General features: G+C 48.2%; 1 protein-coding gene across 1 annotated transcript in view; it reads left to right on the top strand.

The window, feature by feature from the left end:
• The window catches only part of KAZN (kazrin, periplakin interacting protein), a 1,270,084-nt gene that overhangs the window by 902,642 nt on the left and 352,929 nt on the right, over window positions 1-14,513 (top strand). The window lies entirely within an intron of this gene.

Consider the following 14,513-nt stretch of genomic DNA (forward strand, 5'->3'; position numbering starts at 1 on the left):
GTCCAGTTTAATTGTTTATATAACCTGTCACCACTATTTGCTTTCTGTTTAAGAAGACTGAAGGAAGGAAGAGAAGGGAGGGAGGAAGGAGAGAGGGAGGAGCACGTTTAGTCAACAGTGACCTTATTGCATGTGTGGCAGGCTGAATGCCAGGGCCACGCACCCTGAGTGGTATTTTGGATCCACGCTGTTGCTCCAGCCACAGCACAGGTAGATGGAGTGGACTTCGCTGCCTCTGACTTCCTTTCTTTGTTTTCTCTCTCTCTTTCCTTCCCTCCTTCCTCTCTTCCTCTCTTTCTCCCTCTCTTCCTTCCTTCTGCTCTGTCACCCAGGCTGGAGTGTAATGGTGCTATTATACCTCACTGCAGCCTCAACCTCCTGAGCTCAAACAATCCTCCCACCTCAGCCTCCTGAGTAGCTGAGACTACAGGCACACGCCACCACGCCCAACTAATATTTATTTATTTATTTATTTATTTATTTTATTTTATTAGAGTTGGGGTATTGCCATGTTGCCCAGGCTGGTCTCCAATCTCCTGAGCTCAAGCAATCTTTCTACATCAGCCTCTGTGGTAGCTGGGATTATAAGCATGTGGTACCGGGACCAGCTAATTTTTTTAATTTTTTTTTTTTAAAGAGATGGGGGTTTCACTATGTTGCCCAGGCAGGTCTTTATCTCCTGGGTTCAAGTGATCCTCCCACCTCAGTCTCCCAAAGTGCTGGGATTACAGGCATGAGCCACCACAATGGCCCCTCTTGACTTTAGCTTTGTGACTTGCTTTGGCCAATGGGATTCTAGCTGATGTGATACAGGCAGACGCTTGGATGAGCTTGAGGTGTTGAACGTGCGTTTTGACATCTCTGCTCTCACAACGCTTGTGCCTTCATTTTGGGGTTGGGTTGAGAAGCAGTGAGAGGGATTAGAACCTCCGGAGAAATGGGGATGCTGAGGACCTGTTTTGCCTTTCAGATGATGAAAAGATCTGGCTTTGCATAGGTTACTCTTCTGGGTCTGAAAAGCAGTCTTTCTTGAGCTGGGTCATTTGAATCCAGAAAAGAAAAATGAAAGAGAAAGTCTGAAAGTGAGAGAGAGCTGGAGAAAGAGGAGAGAGAAGGAAAGAGAGAGAGATGCAGACCTGATCCCACCAGTTCGCCGGAACCAGGAATGAGTCCTAAGGCTAATTTACACTTCCCTGGACAATGAAGGCGATTTTAAGAAGGGAGGGAGGATTCTCTTGGAGATTAACTTTGGGCTTTGGAATAGTTGAGTCTCCTTAGACTTTAAATAAAAAGCCGTGGGGGAGGGGTGCATGCAGGGCAGCCAGGACAGGAGCTCGAGTTCCTATCACAGCCTGGCTGTGCCAAGGCCTGACATTTCTTATTTTGATAATTGATGTGGCCAAGTTGAAGCTTGTCACCGTGAGAGCGTCACACCGTGGCTTTGGTAGTGCCATGGCTATGTGAAGAGTGAGAAAAATCAATTTCCACTGTCCACAGAGGGTTGTTTGATTTATTACTGTTGGAAGAAGAAATTCTTTATCTCCCACCCACTGTTGGCGAGGACTGTTTTACAGTCTGCTGTTAGGGAGGCTCTATAAAAGCAGCTATATTTGTGCAAATTTTGGTATTTTGATAACCTTCCTTGACTATTCAGAGGACATTGAACACTCCCAATTTTTATAACCCTCATTTGTTTTTGATTAAGCAATTATAGGCACTAAAAGACAATCTGCAAGAGAGTGTGGCCAGCGTACCTGCAGGATTTTTCCATGCCGTAGGAAGCTTCAGAGGGCTTTAATATTTCATGACCACGGGAAGGAGGAAGGAGGGGTTTGCTAGGAAAGAGAGCGGAGGATGCGATCTGGAGTCAGACTGGGATTGGGATCCCAGCTGCCATTGGAGAGCAGGTCAGTGTCCGTGAGCCTCAGTTTCCTTATCTGAACAATGGGTGTATGGAGCAGACAATACCCTCCAGACACTCTTAGATCCCCTCAAGCCTTTTCCACCTCTCTTGCATGCCTCTGTGTGCCTCTGCTTTCGACGCCTGCGCTGCAGCTCCTCGTCCAAGACTCTCCCTTGGCCTCTGGGTCTCCTAAAACTTAAGTACCTAGCAATTAATGTCCTTGCAGGGCAGCCCTCCTCCTGTGACCAACCCACATGTGAGTATGAAAGCAGAGCTCCCTTGCCTCACCTCAAGACACACCCTGAGGTGTAACTTACATTCCAGGCGGGTGTAACTTACACTCCAGGCAGGTGTAACTTACACTCCAGGCGGGTGTAACTTACACTCCAAGTTGCTTCAGGCTGAGGTTCCCGCAGGCACAACTTTGCCTGAAACCCACCCAAGATAGTAGACTGGGGCTCCTTGCCAATTTTTTATAGACTGTTTCATTAACTTTTATTCAGCACTTCAGTGTGCCAGGCATGGAATTAAATGATTGAAATGCATTTTCTCTTTTAAGGTTGTGATGATAAAATAAGGTCTAGGGAAGTACTTTGCACAATGACTAACACACAGTGGCAACTCAGCACATGCTGGCCAGTTTGAACATGATTGGGCTGCAATGTGGTGAGAGGACTCGGAGCTATCCAGCAGCCTCCTCTCTGCTCTCCTTGGTCCCCTCCTCACCCTTCCAAATTTTTCTCCACACAGCAGCCAGAGTAGTCTTTTAAAACAATTCAATCACACGCTTGTAATCCCAGCACTTTGGGAGTCCAAGGCAGGTGGATCACAAGGTCAGGAGATCGTGGCCAACATGGTGAAGCCCCGTCTCTACTAAAATACAAAAAATTAGTTAGGCATGGTGGCGCGTGCCTTAGTCCCAGCTACTCAGGAGGCTGAGGCAGGGGAATCGTTTGAACCTGGGAAGTGGAGGTTGCAGTGAGCCAAGATCACACCACTGTACTCCAGCCTGGCAACAGAGCAAAACTCCATCTCAAAAAAAAAAAAATCAATCAACTATGTAAGATGCTCTAGTGGCTACTTGATTGCACATAGATATAAAATTCAGGCCAAGTGTGGTCGTTTATGCCTGTAATCCCAGCATTTGGGGAGGCCAAAGTGAGAGGAGATTGCTTGAGCTCAGGAGTTTGAGCTGAGCCGGGACAACATAGCAAGACATCATCTTTACATAAAACCCAAACTTCCTACCAATGGGGCTTAGCAAACTTTCTGTATGAAGGGGCAGATAGTAAATACATTACACTTGTGGACCTTACAGTCTTTTTAGCAGCTGAAGACCTCTGCCCTTCTAACACTGAGGCAGCCATATACAATATGAAAACAAATGGATGTGGCTGTTTTCCAATAAAACTTTATTCATAAAGACAGGCAGTGGGCCAGATTTGGCCCACAGACTGTAATTTGGTGAATGCCAGTCTACAAAACAACTGAATGGGGTGGACCCTGCTGCCCTCACCAGCCACCAGCCTCCTGACCCACTCTTCTCCCCAGTCATTTGCTTCTGCCACACTGGCCGGAGAACCCAGCACATTCCTGCACCAGGCTAGATCTGTGCCTGCAGTTCCCTCTGTCTGGGTCTGGGAGTCTCTTCCTGGAGGCCGCTGCATTGCTGGCTCCTGCTTATCACTCAAGTGTCAGTTCAAATGTCAAATGCCACCTCTTCAAAGAGACATTCACAAGCCTGCAGATCTACGAGGTCCCCTCCCCCAAGCCCCTCTGTTCTCTGTCACCTCAGTCGTTAATTTATTCCCCTAGTCACTTGTTTGGGTTCTGCCCCTCTCTTTGGAAAACAAGCTTCAATCCTGATTCAGCATTGAATCAGCAGCACCCTCAGCCTATAGCACAGGGTGCAGCCCCTGGTAGGCGCACAATAAATGTTCGTTGATTAAATTATCTCTGGAGATCCCTCCCGCCCTGTCGACCCCAACCACTCTCTTCTGTAAGAAGAATTTTTGAAGGTGGAAAACATTAGAATTTCAAGTGGTTATCTTGGTTGTAAAGCAAACCTACGAAACCCTAAATAATCTTCCTTTCTTCTCCTTCCCTGTCAATTATGCAGTTAAACGGAACATCTCACAGGGGGATTTGCCTGAGCAAACCCTCACTTTCTTTTCTCAGTTCCAAGCCTAAGACTGCAGACCTACATCTTTAAGGCTAAAAACACCAAGAGGAAGGTGCTGTCTGAACGTGGCATTGAGATTACCCAGTTAATTAAAGAGGGATTTAGGAGTTACTTAATATCTGGGTGGCAGAGTGTTTTTTTTTTTTTTTTCTTTTTTTTTCTCTACTCAGCTTCAGAAAGGAAGCAGCAATCGTAATATGCCAACTCCGGCTCCATCGGGTGCATCCTCCGTGTGACTTGATCCTGCAGCAAGGCAACCTCTTCTTCCGAGGGTTCCTTGGCTCTAAGGCATCTGATGCTTTTCATAAGGACACTTGCCGATGCTTTGCTCAGCAAAGCAAGCTTTGTGTCCTCAGGATGACGGTGGTTTCAGAAGTGCTTTGGTAACCGTTCCTTTTGTTATGTCATACTTAAGGGCAGTGATTCTTTGTTTTTTGTTTGTTTTATTTTTTTTTGTCTTTTGTGTTTTGTGTTTTGTTTTTTGTTTTTTTTTTTTTTTGAGACAAAGTCTCTCTCTGTCACCCAAGCTGAAGTGCAGTGGCGCGATCTCGGCTCACTGCAACTTCCGCCTCTTGGGTTCGAGTGATTCTCCTGCCACAGCCCCTTGAGTAGCTGGAACTACAGGTGCATGCCACTATGCCCAACTAATTTTTTTGTGTTTTTAATAGAGACAGGATTTTACCATGTTAGCCAGGGTGGTCTCGATCTCCTGACCTTGTGATCCACCCTCCTTGGCCTCCCAAAATGCTGGGATTACATGTGTGAGCCACCGTGCCTGGCCGAGGGCAGTGATTCTTGAACAGCAGACATTGCCAGAGGGCCAAGGGACTTCGAGAGGTGGTCAGAGACATGGCCACCATTCGATGGGGAAGGGTCTTGCATGCCATGCCAAGGAATGTGAGCCGTATTCTGGCCAGGGAGTGTTGGAGACTTTGACCCCAGGGATGACGTTTGGCAGTAGCCATGAAGGAGGAAGGTGGTGGCCAGGAGCCCAAGCTGGAGCTTGTTCTAGGGCTTCAGAGAGCAGAAGGTGGGAGGTTCCTGGTAGGGTGGCATCAAGAAAGAAGAACAGATGCTAAGTTCAGGGGCCACAGGCCAGGTGGAGCAGGTCTTGGCCTTAGCACTGGGAACTTGGACTTTATTCAGTGCTGATTGCAACAATAATAAAAATAATACCTACTTCTATGGGTTATTAAGATAGAAGGTGCCTTTAGTTAACTTATTTGTAACAAGCCTTTTGTGAACTTTCAAACACTCATCCGGTGACATTTCTGTAATACTTCATTTAGTTAAAGCCATTCATAACTTGGCAGTTGGTGAGCTTTCAATGGCCTTTCTCCCCACCCCGATGAGACACTGGATCTTGGTCTTAGGATGCCTGTTGAGTAGCTCTAATAAGCAAAGTGATAGGTGTTGTGTGGCCAATACAGAAGTCATGCCAGTAGCCAACAGCAGGCAGGGGCTGCCGTTAGGAATGGGAGAGGCTTGTTCTGCAGGCCGAAGGCAGGACCCCTGTGAATGACAGCAGTCGTACCAGACAGCAACTCATTGAAGAGCTGTTTCCAACTCAGGCAAACCCAGAGACCTGAGACGAGTTCCTCTTTCATTGTGTGTATGGTTGTGGTTGCAAGCATCCCACTTTGGCTGATGGGTTAGAATGTTCTCCAGGATCCCACTCACCTGTGTTCTTGACCAGCCAGGACCCCTGCAGATAAAGCGAGCCTCTCAATCAATGCCCCCCACTAACATTTGGACCTGGCTACACCGTAGGGGAGAACAGAATTAGAGCCTTGCATTGCTGCTCCCACCTCCCCTCAGAGTTTCATGCGAAGGCATTGTTCTTCTGGGGCCAGATTTCAATTGTAGTGAGCACAGAATGATGCTTTAATCCTCTGTAATTACTCCAGGCAGGAATCGGCCCAATGAACAAGTATAAATGGACAACTGGCCTTTTCCTTTGGAGTGGGAATGGATTTGCTTCAACTATGATCCTTTGCCTAAGGGGAGATGGGATGCAGATATTGATACTTGTTTTACTTTATTTTTATTTGAGATGGAGTCTTGCTCTGTTGCCCAGGCTGGAGTGCAGTGGTGCGATCTCAGCTTACTGCAACCTCCGCCTCCGGGTTCAAACGATTCCCCTGCCTCAGCCTCCCGAGTAGCTGGGATTACAGGTGTGCACCACCAAACCCGGCTAATTTTTGTATTTTAGTAGAAAGGGTTTCAATATGTTGGCCAGGATGATCTTCAACTCCTGACCTCAAGTGATCCACCTGCCTTGGCCTCCCAAAGTGCTGGGATTACAGGCGTGAGCCACTGTGCCCGGCCTGATACTTGTTTTAAATTAATGTACTTGTTTACCTTCTTGTGGGTCAAATATATCACAAGAAGTCACCAAGTGATGGTTTTCATTTACAATTTGGTAGGTGGGCCTCCTGGGAAAGACCTGTGTGGGGAGGGTAGGAATCCGCATTCCCGGGACACTAAGGTCTGGGGCCTTGGGCCTTTGTATCGCTGTCCTCTCTGCTTCGGGGCAACCTCCCTTCAGAGGCCCCCAAATCCTTCCTTCTTCAGGTCTGGTCAAAAGTCTCCTTCCCAATAAGCCTACTCCCGATCACCCTATTTAAAATTACAAACCACCTCCCTCCACCCCACACACACACCCCCACAATGTGGGTCTTCCTTCCCTGTTCCTTCTTATCCCAGCCTTCTAACAGAATATACGATTTACTGATTTATTCATCATATTCTTTGTTATTCCCATCCCCCCTCCCAATAGAACGTAAGCTTTGTAACAACTCTTTATAACAGGTAGATATGGTGGCCTGTTTTGTTGACTGTTGTATGTGAAATGCCTGGAGCTCATAACAGGCACTTAGTAAACCTTAGCGGAACAAATGGATGAAGAAATAAGAGTTGGAGGGAAGGAATTGAGTGAGCGCAGGACAGGAAGGCTGTGAGAAACGTGTCACCGTCCTTTTGGACAGTCACACTGAGAGACCGGACCTAGACTTGCTCTGGCACCAGGTTGGGTGGAGAAATGGGCAGAGGCTCGAGGGAAGGATTCCAGTTTCATGCGTACCTATTCTGTGCCAGTATAACTCTGGCTGCTTTCTCTGGGTTATGGTCTTCAGTCCCCACAGCAATGCTGCGCACTGGGTGTTATTGTTCTTATTTTATAGATAAGGAAATGAGATTCAGAGAAGCCGCATACTGCCAAGGGCTATTGCGAGTAGCTGAACCAGGCTTGGAACCCAGTTTTCTAAATTGGCTCATCTGTTCTTTAAGTATAAGTTTGACCTCCTCCTCCAGGCTCCAAGATGAGTGCCTCTCTCTCCATGATGCCAGGCTCATCAGCCGCAGCACTGTGGCTGTTTGGGGCTGGATCATTCTTGGTTGGGAGGGGCTGCCCTGTGCACAGTGGGGTCCTCAACGGCATCCCTGGTCTCTACCCACCCGATGCCAGTAGCATCCTCCCCACAGTACGGCAACCAAAAACCTCTCCAGACATTGCCAACTACCTCCTTGGGGACAAGGTCACCCTCAATTGCAAAATACTGCTGTAGATGAAGTAGAAGCAGTTCTCGTTGGCTGAGAACCTTCAGAGAAGTAAAAAAGAGTTGTTGTTAGGGTCATCAGCTGGCCCGGCAGCCAGGGCCTCTTGGGTTGTCTTACCCTGGGGAAGGTTTAGCCCAGTCTGGGATATGGTTCTTGTCTTCCAGATCTAGAACTTACTGGCCCCTCAGAGGTGGGGTTTCACTTGAGCTGTGTTAGTGTGGACCGTCTGAGGAGCAGCTAAGGTGGAATTCAGTGTGCAGCAGATGGACCGGGAGAAATGCCTGCAAAAGACTCAGGAGAGGCAAGGAGAGCTTTAAGACTGGGATGCGGGACTGGTGCCTGAGAATGGAGACGGGGAAGTAAGGAGTGTTGGTAGAAAGAGCTCCAGATCTGGGCACAGCTCAGAGGAAGCCTCAGCCAGGTGGATGGGGAGTCCTCAGGCCAAAGACACCTGTTAGAGGAATGGGTGGCACTCATCATTTTTGATAGGAACAACCCAGGAGAACTGTGGTTTTGGTGGAACACGGGAGTGGCCACAGAAAGGAGGCAGCTGAGCTGGTGGTCCACTGTGCTTGGCCAGCAGGCGATCCAAGTGGCCCGCTGACGACACTCACACCAGAGGCCCGTCTGTGCTGAAGCAAATCAGTGCCAGCACTGGTGGCCGTTGGCATCGGTCAAAGGGTGTGTCTGTGTGGTCTCAGCCAGGTGCCCACAGAAGCCCACCTTGAGATGAGGATTCAAGGCCACGTGCATGCTTTGAGGAGGTGACGTCCATGAAACTCCAGTAGGTGAACAGGATAGTGAGAGAGGAGAAGAAAACAGACTAAGGGGGCATACGAGAGCGAGCTGCCACCTTGGGCAACTGGGGCCAGTCCTGTGGGAGCTCCAGAAACTACAGGACATGGGCATATCTGGAGGTTTTCCAGCTGAGGGGCAAGGGAGCTGGGGTCTTCACCGGCCATCTCCCTGGTTGCAGCTCCCAGGCTGCCTGAGTGGCTATGGATGCTGCCAGCTGGAAGCCAACCCCCCATTGCACCATAATGGTAAGACCACTTGGCATCTCACATGCCCTGCGCACTGACCAAGCTGCCCCAGAGGCTGGGAAAAGGCCTCAGGCAGAGCCACCAATGTTTGCAAAAGGCAGAGCTCAGTGCCTGGAAGCCAGTGAGGAGATGCTGGCTGGTACCCTGCAGGAAGAGAAAAGAAAGAAAGATACAGTAATCCTAGTATATTATAGAGCACATAATAAAAGCATATTGCTTCGTGCCCTGGATCACAGAGAGAGGCCCTGGGGAGCTGGCTTGGTTCTGCATGTTAACTGAGCATCTAGTATGCACTGGGCAGTGTGTGGGAAGACAGAGATGCTGAGGGCCAGTCCTCCCCCTGTTGGAGCTCACAGTCCAGTGACATCAGCAAGTGCAAACGTTTATCCCACGACGGGAGGCAGTGTGGTGCACTGTTGCCACTAACCACTCTGAACTTCAGTCTCTTCATCATAAACTAGAGATACCTCTGGTTCCTCTTAGAGTCATTGGGAGGACTCTAGGAGATTCCTGTAGAATCACTGGGAGAACGCATGGGAGATCCTCAAGCGCGTCTCCCACGCGCTCACATGTAGTAAACATTCAGTGCGCTTCAGCCATCGTTCAAGCTGTTGGAGCTGCAACAGAGAAATATACATGGTCTAGGGGAAAATAAGGGCCGGAGGGACTAAATCAATGGCGGGGAGTGGGAGCAGATGGATGTCAGGGAAGGCTTCTCGGAAGATCTCTGCCTTGGTGCTGAGAAGGAATTAGAGATCCCGATCAGCAGCAAATGGATACACGTTCTGTGTTTTCCTTTGGATTTTACAGTGGTGATTGAGGTTGGTTAATGGTTAAACATCCTGTAAGCATTTGTACTGGGCTAGTTATCGTGGGGAAGGTTAGGATTAAGGAGAACTTTAGAGCGATTTGCCTAACAATAGCAGCCTTCTTATCTCCGCACCTTTGAAAATTCCCACCATTTATTGGAGCCTGTTCGGTTTTTCACCTGAGCTGAAGGCTGGGAGCGGGAGGGCCTCTCAAGCGAATCCACAGCTGCGGAACAATAGGCCAGGACAGCTTTATCTGTAAGGCCAATACCAAGAGAACCAGAGAAGCCGAAAAGAGATAGCTTTGAATCCCACGAGGCAAGAGAGCACCGAGCCTTTATTTCCCAGGGGATTTTATTTAGCTGATAGGCAAAGTCTGGAGACTGGGTGCTTACCCCTGGAAGAACTCAATAAAGTATTTTGACCCAGTGCAAAGCCAAAATACCATCCTAAGTCAAAGAGCTGGACTTGGAAGCCTGTCCCTCCTGGGAAGCCAACTTGGAAGAGTATCTTCGAGCAGCCAGACACCGTAGGAAAATATTTCTATAGATGAATCTGCTGTGGGTGAGTGTCCTATCCACGGGCCTTTCTTAGTTTGGTCTCTGTGGCCTGCAGCTGTCGGGGAGCTCAGTGGACACGGGATGACAGGAGCAGGCACCACTGGACCGATACTGAAAAAGCTTTAACAACTGATGTCTGAGGGTGACCCCCTGAAAAGAGGACCTTGAGCTGCCAGAATGTGGAACACAGTAGTGGAGTGATAGCCCAGGGGAAAATAAATGCCATTTTCATTCCAGAGAATATTACTGAGGCACCTGCAAAGTTCAATTTTTCTTTCCAAGCCTTTTATTCAACCTCAGGGCCAGGTTCAGGCACAGAAGGACCAGCTATGAGCTTTAGCTTCGATTTGGTCTTAATGCACGTATATGTCACCATCAAGATTTACGTATTTCGTAATGACCGGAGAACTACAATGAGAAAGTCCAAGATCAGCCCTTGTTATGGTACGAATTTCTTCATCTGAGCGTTTTTGTAAGACACATAGATTCCTGTTATCATCAGAATAAAACAGTAAAGGTGGAAACATATCTGGGAAAGAGGACTCTATGACTATTTTGAGACTATAGTTATTTGCTATAAATGAATTTGTGAAAATACTAATAAGCCTCGGCTTTGTGGACTACTTCTCACGAGCCAGGCACCTTATGTACCAGATCAATATAATTTTGTAACAGCTCCGTGATGTCGTCTGGGAAGGTGGAATCACCTTCATTTGATGCATGTGGAAACGGAGGCTTAGAGGTTTAAGTATCAAGGTCTTGTGGCTAAGTCAATGCTGCCTTAGGAAATGTTGCCTAAGACTGGATCCCTGCAGTAAAATGCAAGACAAATGAGATTCAAACAGCCCTAAGATTTCAAATGGTCTCCACTTCCACTCTCCAAGGTCTCCCCGCCCTCCCTATTTTTCTTGTGACCCTCCCTGGAGTGAGAGCACAGTTTGAGCATTCCCTATTAGATCCTGGAGAATAACAGCAGTTTCTTATTGACCTGTCAATCATCCTAGAGCGCACAGAATACCAACTCCAATGCCCATGGAAACCTGGCAGGTAACGCAGGCCAGTGAAGCCGATTATACGTAATGACTCAAAAGAGAGAACTTGCCTCATCCAAAGTAAGCGGTTTCCACCCACTTCCAGCCAGTTGCAGTCCTGTGTGGCCAAATGGTCTGCTTTCCGAGGGAAGCTGGAGAGTTGCACCGTGTGAAACGTTCTCATTTTTTAATCATCGGAAATTCATTCAGAATTTTAAGAAGTACCACCACGTCGGGTTGAATTTAGCCAATGTGCAGCTACCGCTTCCTCAGAGCCTTGCAGAATTCTTCACAGCTAGTTGACTTTCCATAAAAGCTTTTGAGTTAATGAGTGAATTAATTACTAAGCAAAGAGCCCATTTGAAGGCTCAGCCCTTTAGACCCCCCTTTGCTGCTCATTCATGTGGTTTGTGCCAGGCCTGTCACTGCCAGCAACAGGAAGCAGAGCACCTTTGAGTCTGACCCTTCGTCAGTCCGTCACTCTGATAAGCTTGGCGTGCTAGTTGCCGTGTGGCTGGGATCGTCAATGTCACCCCCATCTGAATTGTAGAACCACATTATTGGCTTGAGGAGGTTTGGAAAGTGCCCTGAGTGTGGGGAACTATACCTTGGTCAGATTTTTACTCTTCCAGGTCTTGTCTTTTCTTTTCTTTTCTTTTCTTTTTTTGAGATGGAGTCTCGCTGTGTCACCCAGGCTAGAGTGCAGTGGCTTAATCTTGGCTCACTGCCACCTCCGCCTCCCAGATTTAAGCAATTCTCATGCCTCAGCCTCCTGAGTATCTGGGATTACAGGTGCCCATCACTATGCCCGGCTAATTTTTGTATTTTTAGTAGAGATGGGGTTTCACTATGTTGGCCAGGCTAGTTTCAAACACCTGACCTCAGGTGATTCACCCGCCTCATCCTCCCAAAGTCCTGGGATTACAGGCGTGAGCCACCACGCCCGGCCCACTCTTCAAGGTCTTACTAATAGTGGGCTCTTAATTAGTGTCTAAGTGAGTGTGGGAAATGAAGACTGGTCCTTCATTTGTTCATTTACTCAGCAAACATGGATTGACCATTCTCTGTATGCTGGCAATGGGATTCCAGTGATGAATTACAGACCTGTTCCTTGCTTACGATATGGTGGGATAGGTAGATGTGGAAGAAGTAACTGGGTACACTGGGTCTGGGACCGGGCCATAGGCTCATAATTGCAGGCGCGTAACTCAGCTTAGAGATCCGGGACAGCCCCTCTGAGCAGGTGATGTGTAAACGGAACCCTGGAAGTTGAGCAGGAATAAAGCCAAGCGAACAATGAGAACAGGATGCGCAAAGGTCCTGATGTAGAGTGAACCAGGACCTCAGAGAAAGGTATAGGGTGGCTGGAGCCAAGAATGGGAAAGAGTGGGTGGGTAAAGCTAGAGAGATGGCCCAGGTCCAGATCACCCTGCAGTTGCCCACGGTGAAAGTTTGGACTTCAGCCTAAGGAGAAGAGAAAGCCACAAAGGTTTTAAACAGGCATGGTGCCTGGTGATTTGCATCCTAAAAGATCTCTCTTGCTAAAGTGTGGAGAACTGATAGGACCGTCAAGAGTCAATGGGGGATCTAGTTTTGAAGCTAATGTCTGTGTCCAGGCAAGAAGTAGGATGGTAGCTTGGACCAGGATGCTGTGATAGGGGTGGGATAATGGCAGGGAGGTATGAAATACTCGGCAGGTAGAATCAGTACTGCTTGGTTGTTGATTGACTACGGGGGATAAGGGAAAGGAAGGTGGCTGTTTTGAAAAGGTGTAAGGAGGTGGTACTATTTGCTAAGATAAGGAACACGGCTGGTTCTGTAGCTGTACAATTCTTTGAGCCATCAGTTAGACTATGGTGTGAATGTCTTCCCTGGAGCGATACACCACAGCAGCTCTGGGAGGAAGAGTGGGAGTGGGATTGGGGGCTGGAGAAACAGATTGAGTTTGGAATTTAACAGAGAAACTAGCAAATATCTCCAGAGTCTCAGTTGTCGTTCTTCATAGCCATCAGACAAAAAGTGGTCAAAGTTAGGAAACTGAATTTTCAAAGAAATGAGGCCTTAAAAAGAACCAGGCCTCTGATGCTGAGAGAGAAACATGCATTTTCAATTGTTCAGAGATTACCAAATGGAAACAGTTCCTCTCCCAAACAGAAGGAGGAATTAACTTAGAGGCTGGAAAATGTCAATTTACTGAGAAAGGAGAGTAAGGGGCCCAGGGAGGCATCGAGGCCACATGCCCCAGCTCCTCATCCCACAGGTGTTCCCATGTCCAGATGAGCTCACAACGACTGGAGCTGCCCAAATTCGAGGCACCCACCCATGTGATCTTACCCTTCCCGCCATCCCCAATGTGGGAAGAGGGCGCGAGGTGAGCGGGAATCCCGCCCAGAATGATTCGCTGTGATCATTGCCATATGAACAATATTCTCTGACAGAGAAGGAGGGCCCCGAGGAAGAAAGCATTTTCTTAAATGCCTAATAAAGAGGTAGTAGGACTGCCCCAACCCCTGTAAAAGAATGTTCCAAGGAGAGCTGAGATCAAGGATATAAAATTGTTCTGGTCTTGAAGACAAGATGCCAGGAAAGCAGGCAGCATCTCTGAGATGCAGGAGACTCAGGAGGCAGAGAAAGAAGGAATTGCTGCTCTTTCTAAGATGACAAAAATATTTAATCTGGTGGAGGATGGAAGACCTTGATCGGGTCCTAATGTGTCTATATCAGACTTACTCTGAGTCTTTGAGTATTTCCCTTCTCATCTTGCATTTGGCATTTTTCTCAATGAGGGGGTCCCTTTTGGTTGGGGAACAAGAGTCTAGGATGGGCCTGGGCGCGGTGGCTCACGCCCGTAATCCCAGCACTTTGGGAGGCCAAGGCAGGAAGATCACTTGAGCCCAGGAGTTTGAGACCAGCCTGCACAACATAGTAAGACCCCTGTCTCTATAGAAAATTTAAAAATTAGCCAGGTGTGGTGGCATGCACCTGTGGTCCCAGCTACTCAGGAGGCTGAGGTGGGAGGATCCCTTGAGCCCAAGAGTTTGAGACTGCAATGGGCTATGACTGCATCATGGCACTCCAGTCTGGGTGACAGAGCGAGACCCTGCACCACCACCCCTGCCCCGACCACCTAAGACATTTAAAAAGATTGAGAAAAAAAAAAAAGGCCCCTCCTCTGGATGCCAAGTGGAGGAACCAGCTTGTGATGAATGTTTGTTGACTGAGCAATGACAGAGGACCAGAGCGGCCTTGACCTGCCAGGTCACCGCCTCTGCTCACAGAGACACAGGTGGCTCCTGATTTAGACGATATTTGAAGCTCTGAAAAGACTTTGCTGCATTTCCACGAGTGTTTAGAGTGGGCTTAAGACCCCTTCCTCAAGGTCCACTGTTTCTAACCATGGATTGATCTTAAGAGTACCAAGGCCTAG

The sequence above is a fragment of the Aotus nancymaae genome, unplaced genomic scaffold (assembly GCF_030222135.1).
Source record: "Aotus nancymaae isolate 86718 unplaced genomic scaffold, 86718_ANA_hifiasm-v0.15.2.pri h1tg000053l, whole genome shotgun sequence".
In the NCBI taxonomy this organism is placed as follows: Eukaryota; Metazoa; Chordata; class Mammalia; order Primates; family Aotidae; genus Aotus; species Aotus nancymaae.